General features: G+C 46.4%; 1 protein-coding gene across 2 annotated transcripts in view; it reads right to left on the bottom strand.

Annotated features, from left to right (window-relative positions):
* Window positions 1-2,517, bottom strand: part of LOC119462391 (transmembrane protein 163) — a 90,540-nt gene extending 88,023 nt beyond the window's left edge. The window contains exon 1 of one of the 2 annotated variants that reach the window (XM_049667668.1): window positions 2,077-2,517. The gene's annotated coding sequence lies outside the window, so the exon portion shown is untranslated. The remainder of the gene's footprint in view (window positions 1-2,076) is intronic. The other variant, XM_037723738.2, reaches the window with a different exon arrangement.
* Between the last annotated feature and the right edge of the window lie 12,550 nt (window positions 2,518-15,067).

Raw genomic sequence — 15,067 nt, 5'->3', positions numbered from 1 at the left:
GAACATTAGGTATTTTCACAACCGCGAAGTGGATGTCGGCATCAAATTGTGCCGCTTCCCTTCAAGACTGTGGGGAGAAACCCGACGGCTGAAGGTGGATCGTCGCGGTTCGGCCCGTCAAGTAAGTGCCGCTCTTGCGAATTTCTGTTGAACTAAGACGCAAACGCAAAATTTAAAAAAAAATGAAATAAAAAACAGGAGGCATCATCCGTGAAGACATACACTACAGCGACAACTGCATGCGTAAACACGCGTGATCTGATTCCCGCTGTTGTAAACTGGTTTGGTCAGTTGTTTAGCAAGTCTCGCTCCAAAACAAACGCACAGTGGTTGTTACGTGTCAAATCTAGCTTCGTAAGCGCTCCGCGTTGGACCTTTGTACGCACTGTAGTTCTTGTTGTGCATTAATAAGCCAACGTGCAGCTCCTTTCTGCGCCTGGATCAAGACGCGACTGCTAAAACCGGACTCATTCCCATGCCGATATTTTCTCGCGTTTAGAACAGAACTAAGGCTGGAGTGCACCACAGCACATCGAGTATTCGTAAATTCGTATTCGTCTTGGTGTTGCTTAGTGTCAGCTGATTGCTCTCTTATGTTTCAGCGGTGATTACCTCTCACACTGGAGCCCTAACGACAACACCAGAATATGCTCGAGGCACTTTGTCAACGGAGAAAAAAGCTCCTTAAAGAATCATCCAAGTTACCTGCCAATTCGACAAAACCTCGACAAATGTGATGAGCAAGGCACGCTCGAAGTATACTGAAGCTACAAATGATAGTTGAAAAACATGTACGGCCGCATTTGCCCACTTAAGCAGAATAAATTATTTGTTAACTTACTTTGAGTTCGACGTCGTAAACGCGCTTTATTTGTTGTGACAAGAACTTTGCTGCGATGTCCGTCCTGTTTACTTTTTTGACACGATATACATGGTTGTTGTCGTAAAGTTGACGTCCTTTCTCAAGTGTCGGTGGCCGAAAATGGGCCTCAATGTTTTCGATTGCCTTAAAAACCACAGTTTAGAACGCCCGACTTGTTTCAAACGAGCGCCGCAGAAGCATGCCTTCGTAGAAGTGGCCGCCTCGGTGTTTCGCGGAACTGACACGGCGGCGATGACGGCTGAGCCGATTGCTGCGCCACCTGACCATTGCAGGTAGCCTATGCCGGTGTCGAACCAGAAAAGCGTAGCACAGGCCAACGAGCGACAGTTTACGAAATGATGCCGGCAATACAAACGTGGCAGGTGGTACGAAAGGAAGCATTTCCTTTGCTAACGTCCAAGTTCTACTCACGAAAGTAGCTTCCGCGCCGGTAAGAGGCGCGGAAACGCCGTCTGGCACGCGCTCACGCGGCCCGCAAACTTTTACAGCTAACTGTACTAAATACGTGCACACCGAATCAAAGCAGATCGTGTTATGGTGACTTGTAAATGTCCAGCGATATTGGACTTTGCAATTTGTGATAATGAACGTGCGGCTGTCGCGTACACTTAGAGACTTAAGACAACACTGTCGGTAGCAAATGCACTGAAGATGGGGTCACGAAGCTTGCGATTCAAATCCTTATGAAGCCAGTGATTGGCACTGATAAAATAGCGAACGATCGCAGTGGTTAAGGAGCCGCTTTTAGTAACTGATTATTTGCTAAACGAAGCAAAGTCACATTTAAGTGAAGCGCCGCAGGTGCAGTGAAGAGCAAAACAGCCTCAAGGTTTTACGTCGCTACCTAAAAAGCTAGCCATGGAGCTAGACGAACATGCAGGGCAATGTGAAAAACAGTAACACGCTTACTTCCGTGCCTTTTATACAGCACTATTGCCTGATTCAGCGTGTTCTACGCTGAAATAAACAGATAACTCGCATTTAGCAGCTTTCAAATGCCTTCGTAAAGCCAACATGGAAGCGTTTGCTTGTTGTTCAGAAAGGGGAAAAAAAGGCATACTGGTTGTAGCACAACCCAATTCACCGCGAGGTTTCGAGCAGTCTCGAGACACGAAGATATAGAAAACCTACCCAGTCACCGCACTAAAGTTAGGTATAACTCACAGACGACGCATAAAATTGTAAACACTTACCATTATCCGCGGCAAGTCAAGTGCGTTGCATGGCATTTCTTCGCGGAAGCTTAGGCCAATTAAGCCGTCGAAGAAATCTTGCATATGGCGATTCAGTGCACAGGCAACATGCAAGCGGATATCCAGGTAGCCGGCGACTGCGAAAGGGCTTTTTCACACGCGCAGCAAATGCATGGGCCTCGCCGTTCGCTCACGCACTGTTCACTGTGTACGGTTCACTCCACAGACGCCGTAGTTGAAAGCCCAAACGTAGACAGGGCGGACGGGTTACACGTCAAGTTGACTTCGAATGCCGTTTCGACAGCACCACCAAAGTCAACGCTTGACTGCCCCTGTCACCGCCCTCATTACCGCTAGCATCGACAGGAACTGCCGCTGTCCCGCCACTATACAACCGATTCCCGCCGCAGCATTCCTCGCGCCGTACAGTCGACACGTGTAACGCGGAAAGATGCTGCGGCATTCCAGGCACGCAGTCAGCGCGCCAGCTGTGTGTATGTTCGCTCGTCATGTGTCATCATGGTGATACCGAAGACCGATCGCTATCTCATTTACATGATGCAAATGCGGGTTGACCTTAACGCAAACATGCGCGTATTTGATAATTTGTTTATAATATTAACCATAAATGTTTAAAAGCTGCAAACATGCATTATTATTATTATTATTATTATTATTATTATTATTATTATTATTATTATTATTATTATTATTATTATTATTATTATTATTATTATTATTATTATTATTATTATTTGATTTAAAAACATATATACATTTAACAGCGAGGAGCAGGCTGGCAACTGCCACCGGAAGGGACACAGCGCCTGTCTACTCTTGAGAAAGGAGGAGATAGAAACATAGAAATGGAAGATAGGAAGAAGGGGAGGAAAGAAAGAGCAAGGTGACAAATCTTAAATAATAAAGTAGAACACACAGTACAGGTCACACACAGTAGGGCCGGTCACTGCAGGTCACGCCACTAAAAAAAATGTTAAATAGAAGAAACAGTCTCTGAGTTAGCAACGTGAACCGAAGGAAGTTAATTCTAGAAAGTTAAGGAGAGTGCGATGAGCCTGATCGCGTCGTGACGCACAACCACATGCTTTGAAGTTGCGCGGAGATAACTCGCAAGTGATCCAGGCAGCACTGCATCCAAGGCTATGGTTTTAAAAGACAAGCCATAAGAAACGACATTTGGTATTCATTTATTAGGCGGGAAGCGCCGTGATAGTACTTGTCAAAAGCTTCAAAGCCATGCGCGTAACCGGAATTGGCATCTCTCCACACATTGGAGTCCCTGTAGGGCTCCCGTTTCAAAGCCCCAGTCACTGAAGCCGACAGTTCAATTCAATTCAGTTTATTTTTCTGGAAACTTTCGGAAACTTTCACACTGCCGTGTACTTCAGAGCACCAGGTGTGCTACAGCAGCCCTGTTACAAGCCGCGGAGACATATCCTGTGACAGTACTTGTGATTTGGTGAAAGTGCGATGGAAATACGCATCTATGTTACAGCAAGGTTTCGTGCAAGATTAGCGAGATACGGGAAAGTTGAACGGCTGAGCCTTTGCCTGCGATATACTTAATACGCACGCGCTGGCGTCAAGCACTCCACGTATAGCCCAGTGTAGTACGGCACAGATAGCTAGGCGTCCGCGTTCTCTCTCTCTTTTTCTTTTGATGCGATAACATTATGCACGGCAATCTGGGTCGTCGGTATTGTACTCGCGTTTCTAACGCAAGCCGATTCTGGGGGTAGTGCAAACTGCGTGGGATGGGCGGACCAATCCTGATAGCAGTGCAAGCGTATATGTGTCCTGCCTGCTGCGCTTTCTGTCGAAAGGCACCCCACGTGGCACCCTATCAGGCCATGGAAAATAACCATCCTGTGGCAACAAAGGCGACGATACTGACGATACTGCCTGCTCTACGCAGTTGCGCTCTATACTTGTTAGCGGCGCTGTTGTTTAATTTAGTCTCGACTTTTACTCGCTGTAACGACTTCAACGAGCAACGCCGTCACTTCCATGTGGGTGGAGGAGAATAAGCGCGTCGTAAGGTCACTATTCGATGCAAACGACAGGTAGCTGAAACCCCCTGAACAACGTGAGGCATGGCTAGCTGGCGTGCAGTCTGCAAGACACCGTCGTATGGAGGCAGAAACACCTGAGCAGCATTATGCTCGTCTACAGCTTTGAGGCATGCGGAAAAGAAGACCAAGCCCGTCAACGTAAGAAAGCTGAAGGTGTGTTGAGGTCTCGGGACACTCGATGAGCGTAAAAGCAATCCTAGCTTGCAGCGCTCCGCGAGGCTTGAAGGAGGTGCGCTCAGGAGTTTAAGATTGCGTCGAAGACTTTAGAACCAATGACGAAAGAATTCAGCCGACGTATTGACCCAGAGGATTGCTTCCCTTTTCTCAGCCTTCAAGACTAGGATTCTGTTGGAAGTAAACGTTGCGTCCCGTCACGTTTGCCCCGCGGACGCGCTTGTCTCATTTAAACGCTTTATGCAATCGCCTGCTCAAAGACGCTGATCTTTCTTACATAACGTTTGCAGCCACCGCAGGCTCACTTTCAGCGTCGAGAGTAACTAACCTGTATACGAGAGCCCAGAATAATCAAATAAGTTCTGCAGAACTGCACAAGAGGTGAGCAGGGGAGGATGCAGGGTAGCGCCAGGGGGGAGGCTCGCTGGGCAAATCAATTTTGCCTGCGTAGAAATGTCAGCATGTCTTAGACGAAAGTTCATGAAAACAAAATTGGCAACCACGTGAGAGTAGTACGAAGACAAAAAAAAAAACACCTCGCAGTTTCAAATCTTGTATAGCTATAGTTTACTTTGTAGCTTCGTGCTTCATTCAGAGGGATATGCCAGTATTTTCTTTCGCAAATATTCTTCCACATCGAGAACACGAAGTCGACAAGGGTACAGAGCGATGGAGGCAAAAGGCGTAGCGCATCAGAAACAGGACACAAGAGGAAGAACACAGACAACACACGTCTGGCGCTAACTTTCAACAAGCTTTTTTGGGGGGATCATAGCATACACATGTACTACTCTCTCGCCTGCAATAGAACACGTGCTCCGAGCAACATGATAGCACATCTCGCTACAGAATGGGAAGGAAGTGAAAAAAATAACAAATAATAATAATAATAATGCCATACGCATAAATTCCACCTCTTTCACCGTAATGAAATGGACGGTTTGCTGATACAAGACCCGCCGAAGGTGGCGATGTGATATGCCTAAATAATGAGCCTGGTCATCTCTTTAGGCTTTTTCCTAGAATCGCCGTATCTTAGTACCGAGGATTACCATGCTACCTCTGTGGGATGGATCCATTGCACGTACGTCTTTGGGGGTAATGTTCGTGGCAGCGTCGTAAAGACGTGTTCCCGGCGCGACCTCTGGTCTTCGCATGCCCATGCAGGTGCTCTGCAGTCGCTGGTGTTTCCTCGTGGTATCACAGACATTGACGCCCTTGTCTTTGAGAAAGTTGCCGGCCGCGCGTGGCTTTTCGTATGTTGTGCTGGGGTCAATGTCATGCTGGCCAGCAGACGGCGAAGTATGGAAGTCGCGTGTCATCCGAAGTCATGGGCGTGAAGCGTCATAGAGGTCTGGTGTTAGTTCGGCGAGGGGCTCGATGTGTTCATCTGAAAGTCGTTTTCCCTTTCCCACCCCATTTCCCCTTCCTACCCCCTCTGCCTCCAGGCGCTAGAAACCAGAGCACTGCAGCCTACCCTATCTCAAGGTTTATTAAAGATGTGTTCTCTCTCTCTCTCTCTTCACATCGTGGATCACTGGTTTGTTTCCTTACGATAGAGTATAGACTGCGCGAAACAAGGTAGTCTACCCAGTATTTAAAAAACGGACCAGGGTGTATATACTATTAGTTCATTTCGGCGACTGCCATGTCTATCAATAAACGTTTTCGCGGAGGATTTCTTGCAAAAGGCGTCTTAATAAAAAAAGTTAATTCTGGGGTTTTAATTACGTCTTAAAACTATGATTTGATTATGAGGCACGCCGTAGTGGGGGACTCCGGATTAATTTTGACACCCTGGCGTTCTTTAGCGTACACCTAATCTATACGGTACACGGATGTTTTTTGCATTTCGCCCCCATCGAAATGCGGCGGCCGCCGCCGGGATTTGCTCCCGCGCCCTCAGGCTTAGCAGCGCAAGACCAAAGCCACTACGCCACCACGGCGGGTAGGGTGTTTGATGAATGAATGTATTATGAAGGCAATGTTCCCTTCCCCTATTTCCCCTCAGCTCATCTGTTGCCTTCAGTGTAGAGTGTACTAGACAATGGTCCAGTGGGCCGAACGGCGCTCTGCCGCTGAGGCGCCGCGTGTGGAAAAATAGTGCGAGGGCGCTGCGAGCGAACTGGATTGGGGCGGAGACGCGCTCCGCGGCATATTCAACGTACTTTCGCTGCGGGCGCCGAGGCCGATTGCGCATAGTACGCTCTTAAAATAGCGCTTTATTTCAACTGCAAATGTATGTTTAAACCATTTTCTCAAACATATATATTTGAGTCATGGATTATACAACGCGACGTTTTCAATTTTGCTGTCGTTGTCAAGCGCGTCGTCTGCTAGCGATCGCGCGTTCGCTACGCGGACGCTGGCGGCCGCCCAGTTTTTCTCTCAGAACCTCTGTGCAGTACATTTTTTAATGGTTTAGTTGCTTCGGTGCGCCCATGACTCTTGACGGCCGGTGCCAAATGTAGTTTTAGCCAGGTGAACTGCTGTTCTTACCACTGTCCTCTAAAAGTAACTGGTATCTCCGCACCATGAAGGCTACGTAAGAAAATTCTTCTTGTTGGTGGATATTGATCAGGGCCAATGATCGAAGAAAACAATATTAGAGTGAAATAAACCAGATTTATTAACTGCGTGGCGCGAAGAATGACCAATGTATTTCGAAGGTAATTAAATCAAAGGGTACATAGACATATATATTTACGATATATATAGGTAAGGGAAAAATTAACAAATATTCTAAATGCAATAATTGAAATGAAAAAGTGAGAACTCGCGACCGGAATAAGCGCACGTGTTTGCAGTAGCAAACACACTTATTAGTGAATACTGGAAATAAAACTCTCATTCGCAGCAATAATATTCATAGCAGGCAAAACGATCTTTATATATGTGTGTGTGTGTGTGTGTGTGTGTGTGTGTGTGTGTGTGTGTGTGTGTGTGTGTGTGTGTGTGTGTGTGTGTGTGTGTGTGTGTGTGTGTGTGTGTGTGTGTGTGGTGTGTGTGTGTGGTGTGTGTGTGTGTGTGTGTGTGTGTGTGTGTGTGCGTGCGTGTGCGTGTGCGTGTGCGTGTGTGTGTGTGTGTGTGTGTGTGTGTGTGTGTGTGTGTGTGTGTGTGTGTGTGTGTGTGTGTGTGTGTGTGTGTGTGTGATATACTGTACGACGCCGAATAGTAATTTCCGTTCGAATGTAACGCATGACAGCACTATTGAAATCTCAAAGGTGAGTGACTGCATGCAAGTGAGGACTGTTATTCCGAATGATTTTGCTGCCGGAGAGTCGTGGCTGTTGCGTAGAGGCGCAGTTTCTGAGAGAATTAACAGATGGGTGTTAATAAGTCCTGCTTAACAAGTTCCTAGCTCTCATTCAATATACACGCCCCGTTTTGGGGCAGCCTGTAAATCTGCTAACTTGATTCAGACAAGGAAAACTTTGTTTGACAGTCTCACCATGTTTGCAACCCATTAAAACTGGGTGCCCCATGTGGTACGTACACTTATCTTCTTCAACGAACGCAACAGATCTGCACATATCTCTGCGTGTATGTGAGACATGCCGTTCCTTTAATTGTTTCATTAGGGTAGTTATGACAGCGCACCGGATAACTGAACGCAGCCGTTTATAATATACAAGCTGCAGATCGAGTTGAGCGGTCATACATTTGGGAACGGCATTACATGTATGCATGCATGCATAAATGTATAATGCCGTTCCCAAATGTATGACCGCTCAACTCGGCAGCTTGTATATTATAAACATGAAATATAGGATAAGCGTAACATGTTTTTCTCGGAAATCAGATTCGAGAATAATTTATGTTGTTTACACCCCCAGAAATAAGCCGAAGAACGCAGCCACCTGCTTTTTTCTTTTTTTAATATAAGCAATTTTTTCGGTTTTACGTGACAAAACCACGATATGATTATGAGGCGCCCGGTTTAGTTTTTGCCACCTGGGGTTCTTTAAAGCGCACCTAAATAGAAGTACACGAGTCTTTTTCCATTTCGTTCCCACCTGGATTGAACCCGCGAGCTCCAGTTTAGCAGCGCAAAGCCGTATCCACGATATAGGCACTAATTAGACTACCCCGCAGGCTTTCTTTCTTTTTTTTTTTTCTTTTTTGAAGTATCGACTGGAAAAAAAATTCAGTTTACTCTTTTTCTTTAAATCTATACCAATGCGTCCCGTAAATCTAAGTACAAGGCGCCGGATGGGGCAGATAGGCTGTATACTTGTTTGAAGCGGCAAGCAGGAAGGTTACGTACGTTGCTTCGTCTGCGTTTCGCAAGACCTACTGATAGAAAACTATATGCGCAACAATACACACGAGAGAGACATGTTGCTTGAAGGACGAGAAAAATATTTTTTCTCCAAAGGGAACCGTACAATAACAAGGTGGAATGAAAGCCGTCACTGCGGCCGCAATGCACGCGCAATCACCTAGCGGCATTAGAAAATAATAAAAAATAAATAAGAAGAGAAAGGAAAGGAATTTATTCCTAAGGCATAAATAGATGTCATATGCAATTATGAACCCCATTTGATCAGTCTGAACGCAAGTACCAGCGCGCGAAGTAGTACGAATGACCCTGCCGAGCAGTATCGCCAGCAGTTTCCAACGGCGCGACCTTGATGCGGCCCAATCCACTTCGACCGCAGCGCCGCCCCAGTATTTTTCCACGTCGGGCGCTTCACTGCAAAGCATGCGCCGCCCCAGCCGCTCGTCCCACTCGACCATATTCTAGTACATTCTACTTCAGTGGCACTTGTAGCGATGCCCTGCCATGCCCTCCATGCCTTTCGCGCCGACGTCCACATTGCTCCGAACGTTTTTTTTTTTTTCTTTTTTTTTTCTTACCCACGCATCTTTGGTATTGTTGTGTAGAGTAAAGAAGCCATTACTCGATCGCGCATGCGTCGCGAGCGTAGATAGCGTCGTTGTCGCGCCACGCATGAAGTAATCGGAGCTAAATTTAGCCTTTCTTTCGGCGTTCCCAGAGGCATAGCTCGACAGTTACGTTGTCGATCCGAGCGGGAGTGGTCGCGTTTGAGACAGCTCAGTCAGCCGTAGTAAGTATATTTCATCCAACCCAAACCTGTACTCATCAGGACTTATTATTAGACCAACAAGTGTGTAATTCTTTGCAGGAATTCCACGCTTGCTCGGCTATGGCGCCACCGCGGTCAACACGTATATAGGGTCCGGAAATGGCGTGAAGAGACTCGGGCAGCAAGACCAAGGGATATCCAACTCCTTTGACCTCGGCGGAACGTGTCCGTTTCCATAGGGAGCGCAAGCGCAGGAGCGCCAACCATCTACGAGTGCGGCGGGCTGAAGCGGCGCATAGCCGTTTCGGGCGCCACCAGTAGGGGAGTCATTTCTTCGCCCTATAGAGCCCATGCAAGCACGCTCTGCATAACAATGAGACCCACTACAAATATGGAGTGAGCCCGATTGCAAAATTAGACCAGACCCATTATACGGTAACATAAGTTGATCATGTAAGCTTTCTATTGCGTGAATAAATTGACTTGCGTATTTGGTTACGTCATTTATACCATACTGTCCATACACCCTCTGCAGCACGCACAAGACGTTTCACTGAACCACTGCGGCTGCGACCCTGACATAACCTACCCCCGATTTTATTTTTTCGTGTTTTTTTCGTCCCCCCCCCCCTCCCCCATTTTTTTTTTTTTTTTTTTTTTTTTCCCGAGCGCGATTATGGCAACCTCTACTTCAGGTCGCCAGGTACGGCACGAGCCGCAACGTTTGGAGAGGCAGCTAATCTGCTTCATGGCTGCCACCGGCACTACGAATCAGAGGTCAGACATGGGACCCTTCGCCAAAGGTTGGCGAGTGCCTTCCGAGGTAGGGTTCTGAAAAACACGCACGAGAAGTATACGAAAGGAGCGACGACTTGAGAGCCACGACGCGTTAAAGGAATACAAACGTGAGAGAGAGAGAGAGAGAGAGAATGCTCTTTATTGAAAAAGCAGCGTATTTTCGCCTACATGCTATTCTGCAGGGAATAGGACGAAGGAGAAACAAAAGAGAAAGATATGTTGACCTGTATTAGTAAATTACACTGCTATACAATGCCAAAAAATAAGCCACTATAAATTGCCGTGAGAGTATACAGGCCAGGTAGACCAGAAAAGACGCAAGAAAATGGTTGTTTGAAAACTGTCTTCATTATGTCTTTTTTTTTTTTTTCAAGGTTACTTCCGCTCTGGGCCCTGGCCTTCCGCTTGAAGCGAAAGGCAATTCGAATGTCAGTGTGGGAGGTGGATGGAGGGTGATGCTGAAGCTTGGGCTTCTCTGCTGCTGCTCCGATGATGATGGGACTATCTTCTGCGCTCGACATGCCAAAAGGATACCGACACGGGAATCAAGATCCTGGATTAAACTTAGGAGGAGCCGCCATGTACGAAACGTTTTCACTCAATCCCAGCAGGAATGTGGTCGATTCTCAGCTGGAATTGTCGCCAGCACCCTCCGTCGTTGTTGTTCGAATTATTAGAGCTGTATCATCTGCGCATAATTGAGATAGGATGAGAAAATCTTAGTGATCTAGCATAATCGTTAATAAAGAGAGAAGAGAGTATTGAGTCCAGTAACGACCCTTCTGGAATGCCCGTTCTCACTTACTTTAGTGAAGATTCTTTGCTCCCAACTATACCACGTATTGTTTACGATTTGCTAAATAACCACGGAGAAAGTAAAGTGCGTGTCTTCTATATCTAATGCTTTAATTTACGCAATAGTATACCGTGATCTACCAAGTCAAACGCTTTTCCAATATCTAAAGTACGAAGTAATTCTTCTAGAGTGCTTGGTTTATAATTTCGACAGCACATGCGTGGCCTGCGCGCTTTGTTGATCGCGTGATCTGCGGCCGGTATGACCATGATCATGTGTCCAGTGTTAGAGGTCACGTGATGTGCTGAGTTTTCGAGGCGCGGCACACTTGAAGCAGCACGGAAGGTTCTCTTTGAGATAAACGCGCGCTCCCCGCTGCCGGCGCTTTGAGCTTTGGGCCTGCGTCTTTGAGCATGTGACACCGCGCGTGTTTAGTTAGCAAGTGTATGGTTATCGCAATTTATACTGCCCATAAATATGCGAGCTTCAGTTCACGTAATACTCTAATGCTTTGATATCGCTGTCAATAATTAGCCCTTAGGGAGAAACTGCATTTTATTATTATTATTATTATTATTATTATTATTATTATTATTATTATTATTATTATTATTATTATTATTATTATTATTATTATTATTATTATTATTATTATTCTGGCACCGTTTCAAATCTTTAAGAAAAAAAAGATTTTAGAAGTACCGTTTCGGCGCTAAGCATTCTTTGGCTCATCACAGTCACTTTGCGTTAAATATGTAGGTAAGTTCATGGTGTTGGGCTGCTAAGCACGAGGTCGCGGGATCGAATCCCGACCACGGCGGCCGCATTTCGATGGGGGCTAAATGCAGGAAACAGCCGTGTACTTAGATTTAGGTGCAGCAGAACTGATATTTGGGCGAGTTGGTACTAATTCATAGTGAAATCTTTTAGCGCGCACAATCGACACGGACACAGTGAAGGGGGACACACGAGCGCTGGCATCATCAGATTTAGGTGCACGTTAAAGAACCCCAGGTGGTCCAAATTAATCCGGAGACTCCCCCACTACAGCATGCCTCATAATCATATGGTGGTTTTGGCACGTAAAACCCCCTAATGTAGGTTAGTTCATGTCCTCACCTCGTCTTGGACCTCTTGCAAGTGCGTGGACGGTGGTACCGACCTCTATCTACAAGCGCAGCAGCCCGATGTTCTACCGATTACGCCACGCTTGTTTTCTCTCTCTCTCTCTCTCTCTATTGCCTCGTTTTTCTTTATATCAACACTAGATACAGTATACAAGTGACATCTTCAGCCGTTTATACACGTTAGCAAAAGGACTAAAATTATTTCATCTTTCAGAAGAACCAAATAATCAAAACAGACCCCTTCAGGTGATTCGGGAAGTGCGCGGTACACTTCTCTCACGTACGCCACGTTTTCTATGAAGTTCGCTCGAACTTAGCGCACATTTGTATCAGCGTGGCTTACCTGCATCGGTGTTTTCCACAAACTGTGGAGGCCCAGAAGCAATATTAGATTATGCGGCACTTTACCTACGTTCTCAACAGGCAGGAAACGAATTCCGTGGGGTTCAAGGGGTCACTCTTTCTTGATTGTATGGATGTTCCAGCGTGGGATATCGTGTCCCAATGCAGTGGCCAGAGGGCATTGTGGCGACGCGGTGGAAAGGTCCAAACGAGCTTCTCACGTAGTCTTTCCTCTCTGCGGCGCTACACGCTCTGAATCACCTCCCGACGCGGCATGCAAGACAGCGACAGCAGCAGTGGAAAAGTCGAAGGAAGAGGCAAAAAAAGCTTAGCTTTAAAAGGCGTTTTGTTAAAAAAGTAAGAACAACAGTGCATATTTGGTGCGATATTTACGCCGCTTACCTAAAAACCTATGCTAGTAAGTGGATGTGCCTTGAGAACTCATTTACTTCAATGCTTCAATTCGTAAATTGCAATATGTGCCCTAATTAGTTAAAATGTTATTGTTGCAATTTTATTTAGTAAATTATGCATTTTGATTTCTCGTGCAAGTAATGGCCACCTCTTGAAGTAATCTGGCTCAATAAGTAGATGTGTAGATGCCACAGAGTAGATGCGGCAGGTGACTTTTTTAATTATATTAACGAAAGAAAAAATACCTGGTATATAGGCACAAACAGAAATATAAAGGAGGGCAAAAAATTGGTGGGCTTCTCATAGTTTGTGTCCCTCTTGATGTGTCTATATATCACTCGCTTGTGTTTTACTCTGTTAGTCCTGGTCATCGTCTTTGTCTACTCATGGTTCACTCCAAGGAGCTCTTAAAATGAAATTGCTGGAGTCGAGATGACATCCCAAAAGTGAGCCAGACCGTCGCCTCTACTGGTAAGTTGCGAAGACTGCCACTCCAACAATCTTATTTTTTTTTTAAAGTCGCAGTTTCGCCCGAAAGGCGAAGCATCAATTGCGATAAGCTATACGGAGTAAGGATAGTAGTTTTATCAACTGTATAAACTTGGACGCATTTCGCTTACCAACTGAATTAACAAGCATGGTGTCAGCGCGCACAAGCAAACATGAATAGATCACACTCGATGACCGCAGACAACCACTGTCAAAACGCTGGCATGAGCAAGCGCGCCACTGAACCCTTAACACGAACGTAACATGGGCAATTGCGTTTCTTCCATGGGCCAGCAAGCGCGGCGTCAGTTGTCCGTTGCGAACGATATACAGATTAAGGAGGAACAAGGAGTTACGAAACATAGAAATAAAGAGGCAAACTCCGCTGAAGCGAGGGGAGGTGATCACGCCACCCGCAGGCGACAATCGAGTCTCGGCACTTGGCAGAGCGTCGGCGTCAGCACTCTCCAGGGCCGGTATTTTGTAGCGATGCCTTTAAAGTAATAATGCCTTTTCGCGATTATCGAGCTTTGTCAGTGGTCAGAGCGACGCTGTTATCAACAGGATCAGCCGGCCGTGAGCGGTGGATGATAAGACTAGTGTAAAATAAGTCATAAGGCATCGCTACAAAATCGCGGCCCAGCATTGCCCACACCGGCGCTGCTCCTTCTCAATCTGGGTGCGCTTACCTCAAACCATGGGAAAGAAAATTTGGCAGACTCAACTGTAGTTGACTTACGTAATGTGCAGCATTGCGCGAATCATTGCTGCACAAGTCGCCGACGTGCGTCGAGCCGGTGGGGCCCTTGCGACGCGAAACGCGCTTTGCCTTGTGTTTTAAGACTTCGAACGAATGAACGAACGAACGAGCCTACTCGTTAACCCACGAAAACAGCGAGATACCGAGATAGTCAAACGGTCTTTATAGCGAAACACTTGGGACCTCCAAAATCCTTCGTTATATAGGTTACTTCGTTGTAGAGATGGCGCACCGTATAGCCGCTCGCTATAGAGCAGGCTAAGCACATTCGACAAAATATTTTGGCATAAATTCAAGAGATATTTAATAAATTGTCGCTAATTTTCTTCTGCACACTTAGTTCGACGGAATGTGCGACTGCAGCCGACGCTATGGCAACGAGGTTCGCGGCATGATCAGCGGCAAATTCCGGATGTGACACAAGGTAGAACAGCAGAGCGTCAAATGGCGCTATTGTCTGCCTCGTCAAAATTCTTGGTAAAGGCTCTTAACCACTGCTGCCTTAGTCGATCTTCACCTCCATCCCGCCCATGACGGCCTCGACGATGTCGTCAGCCGTCAGTTCCGCGCCGATCTTCACATCGGTTGAAAATAGGAGAAGCGAGCGGGGCTGGGTGGTTTATCACAGCTACGGTGGTGCCCGGGCCTTTCACGAACTTCACGATACTGCGGGCGCAATCGGTGGGCTCCGCCGCCCGAGGTGCGTAGTGATGATGATGACTTATTGGCATCCCCTTTGAAACGGGGCGGTGACAAATATTCACCTAGCCCGCTTGAGCTAATGAGATATGCTATACATGCTTTTCAGTTTAGCATTTTGCCTACATCATTTTTTTTCTTCCTTAAAACATTTATATCTACCTTGTACCATTATACCTATGCCTGTAACGGATCCGGTACTATCAATCTCTTCCCTGCTTTTTTTCTCCATATACTCTAATCGTCTC

This window comes from Dermacentor silvarum, chromosome 1 (assembly GCF_013339745.2).
Source record: "Dermacentor silvarum isolate Dsil-2018 chromosome 1, BIME_Dsil_1.4, whole genome shotgun sequence".
Lineage (NCBI taxonomy): Eukaryota > Metazoa > Arthropoda > Arachnida > Ixodida > Ixodidae > Dermacentor > Dermacentor silvarum.
Note: the sequence above shows the minus strand (reverse complement) of the source record. Positions and strands in the feature narration are given on the sequence as shown.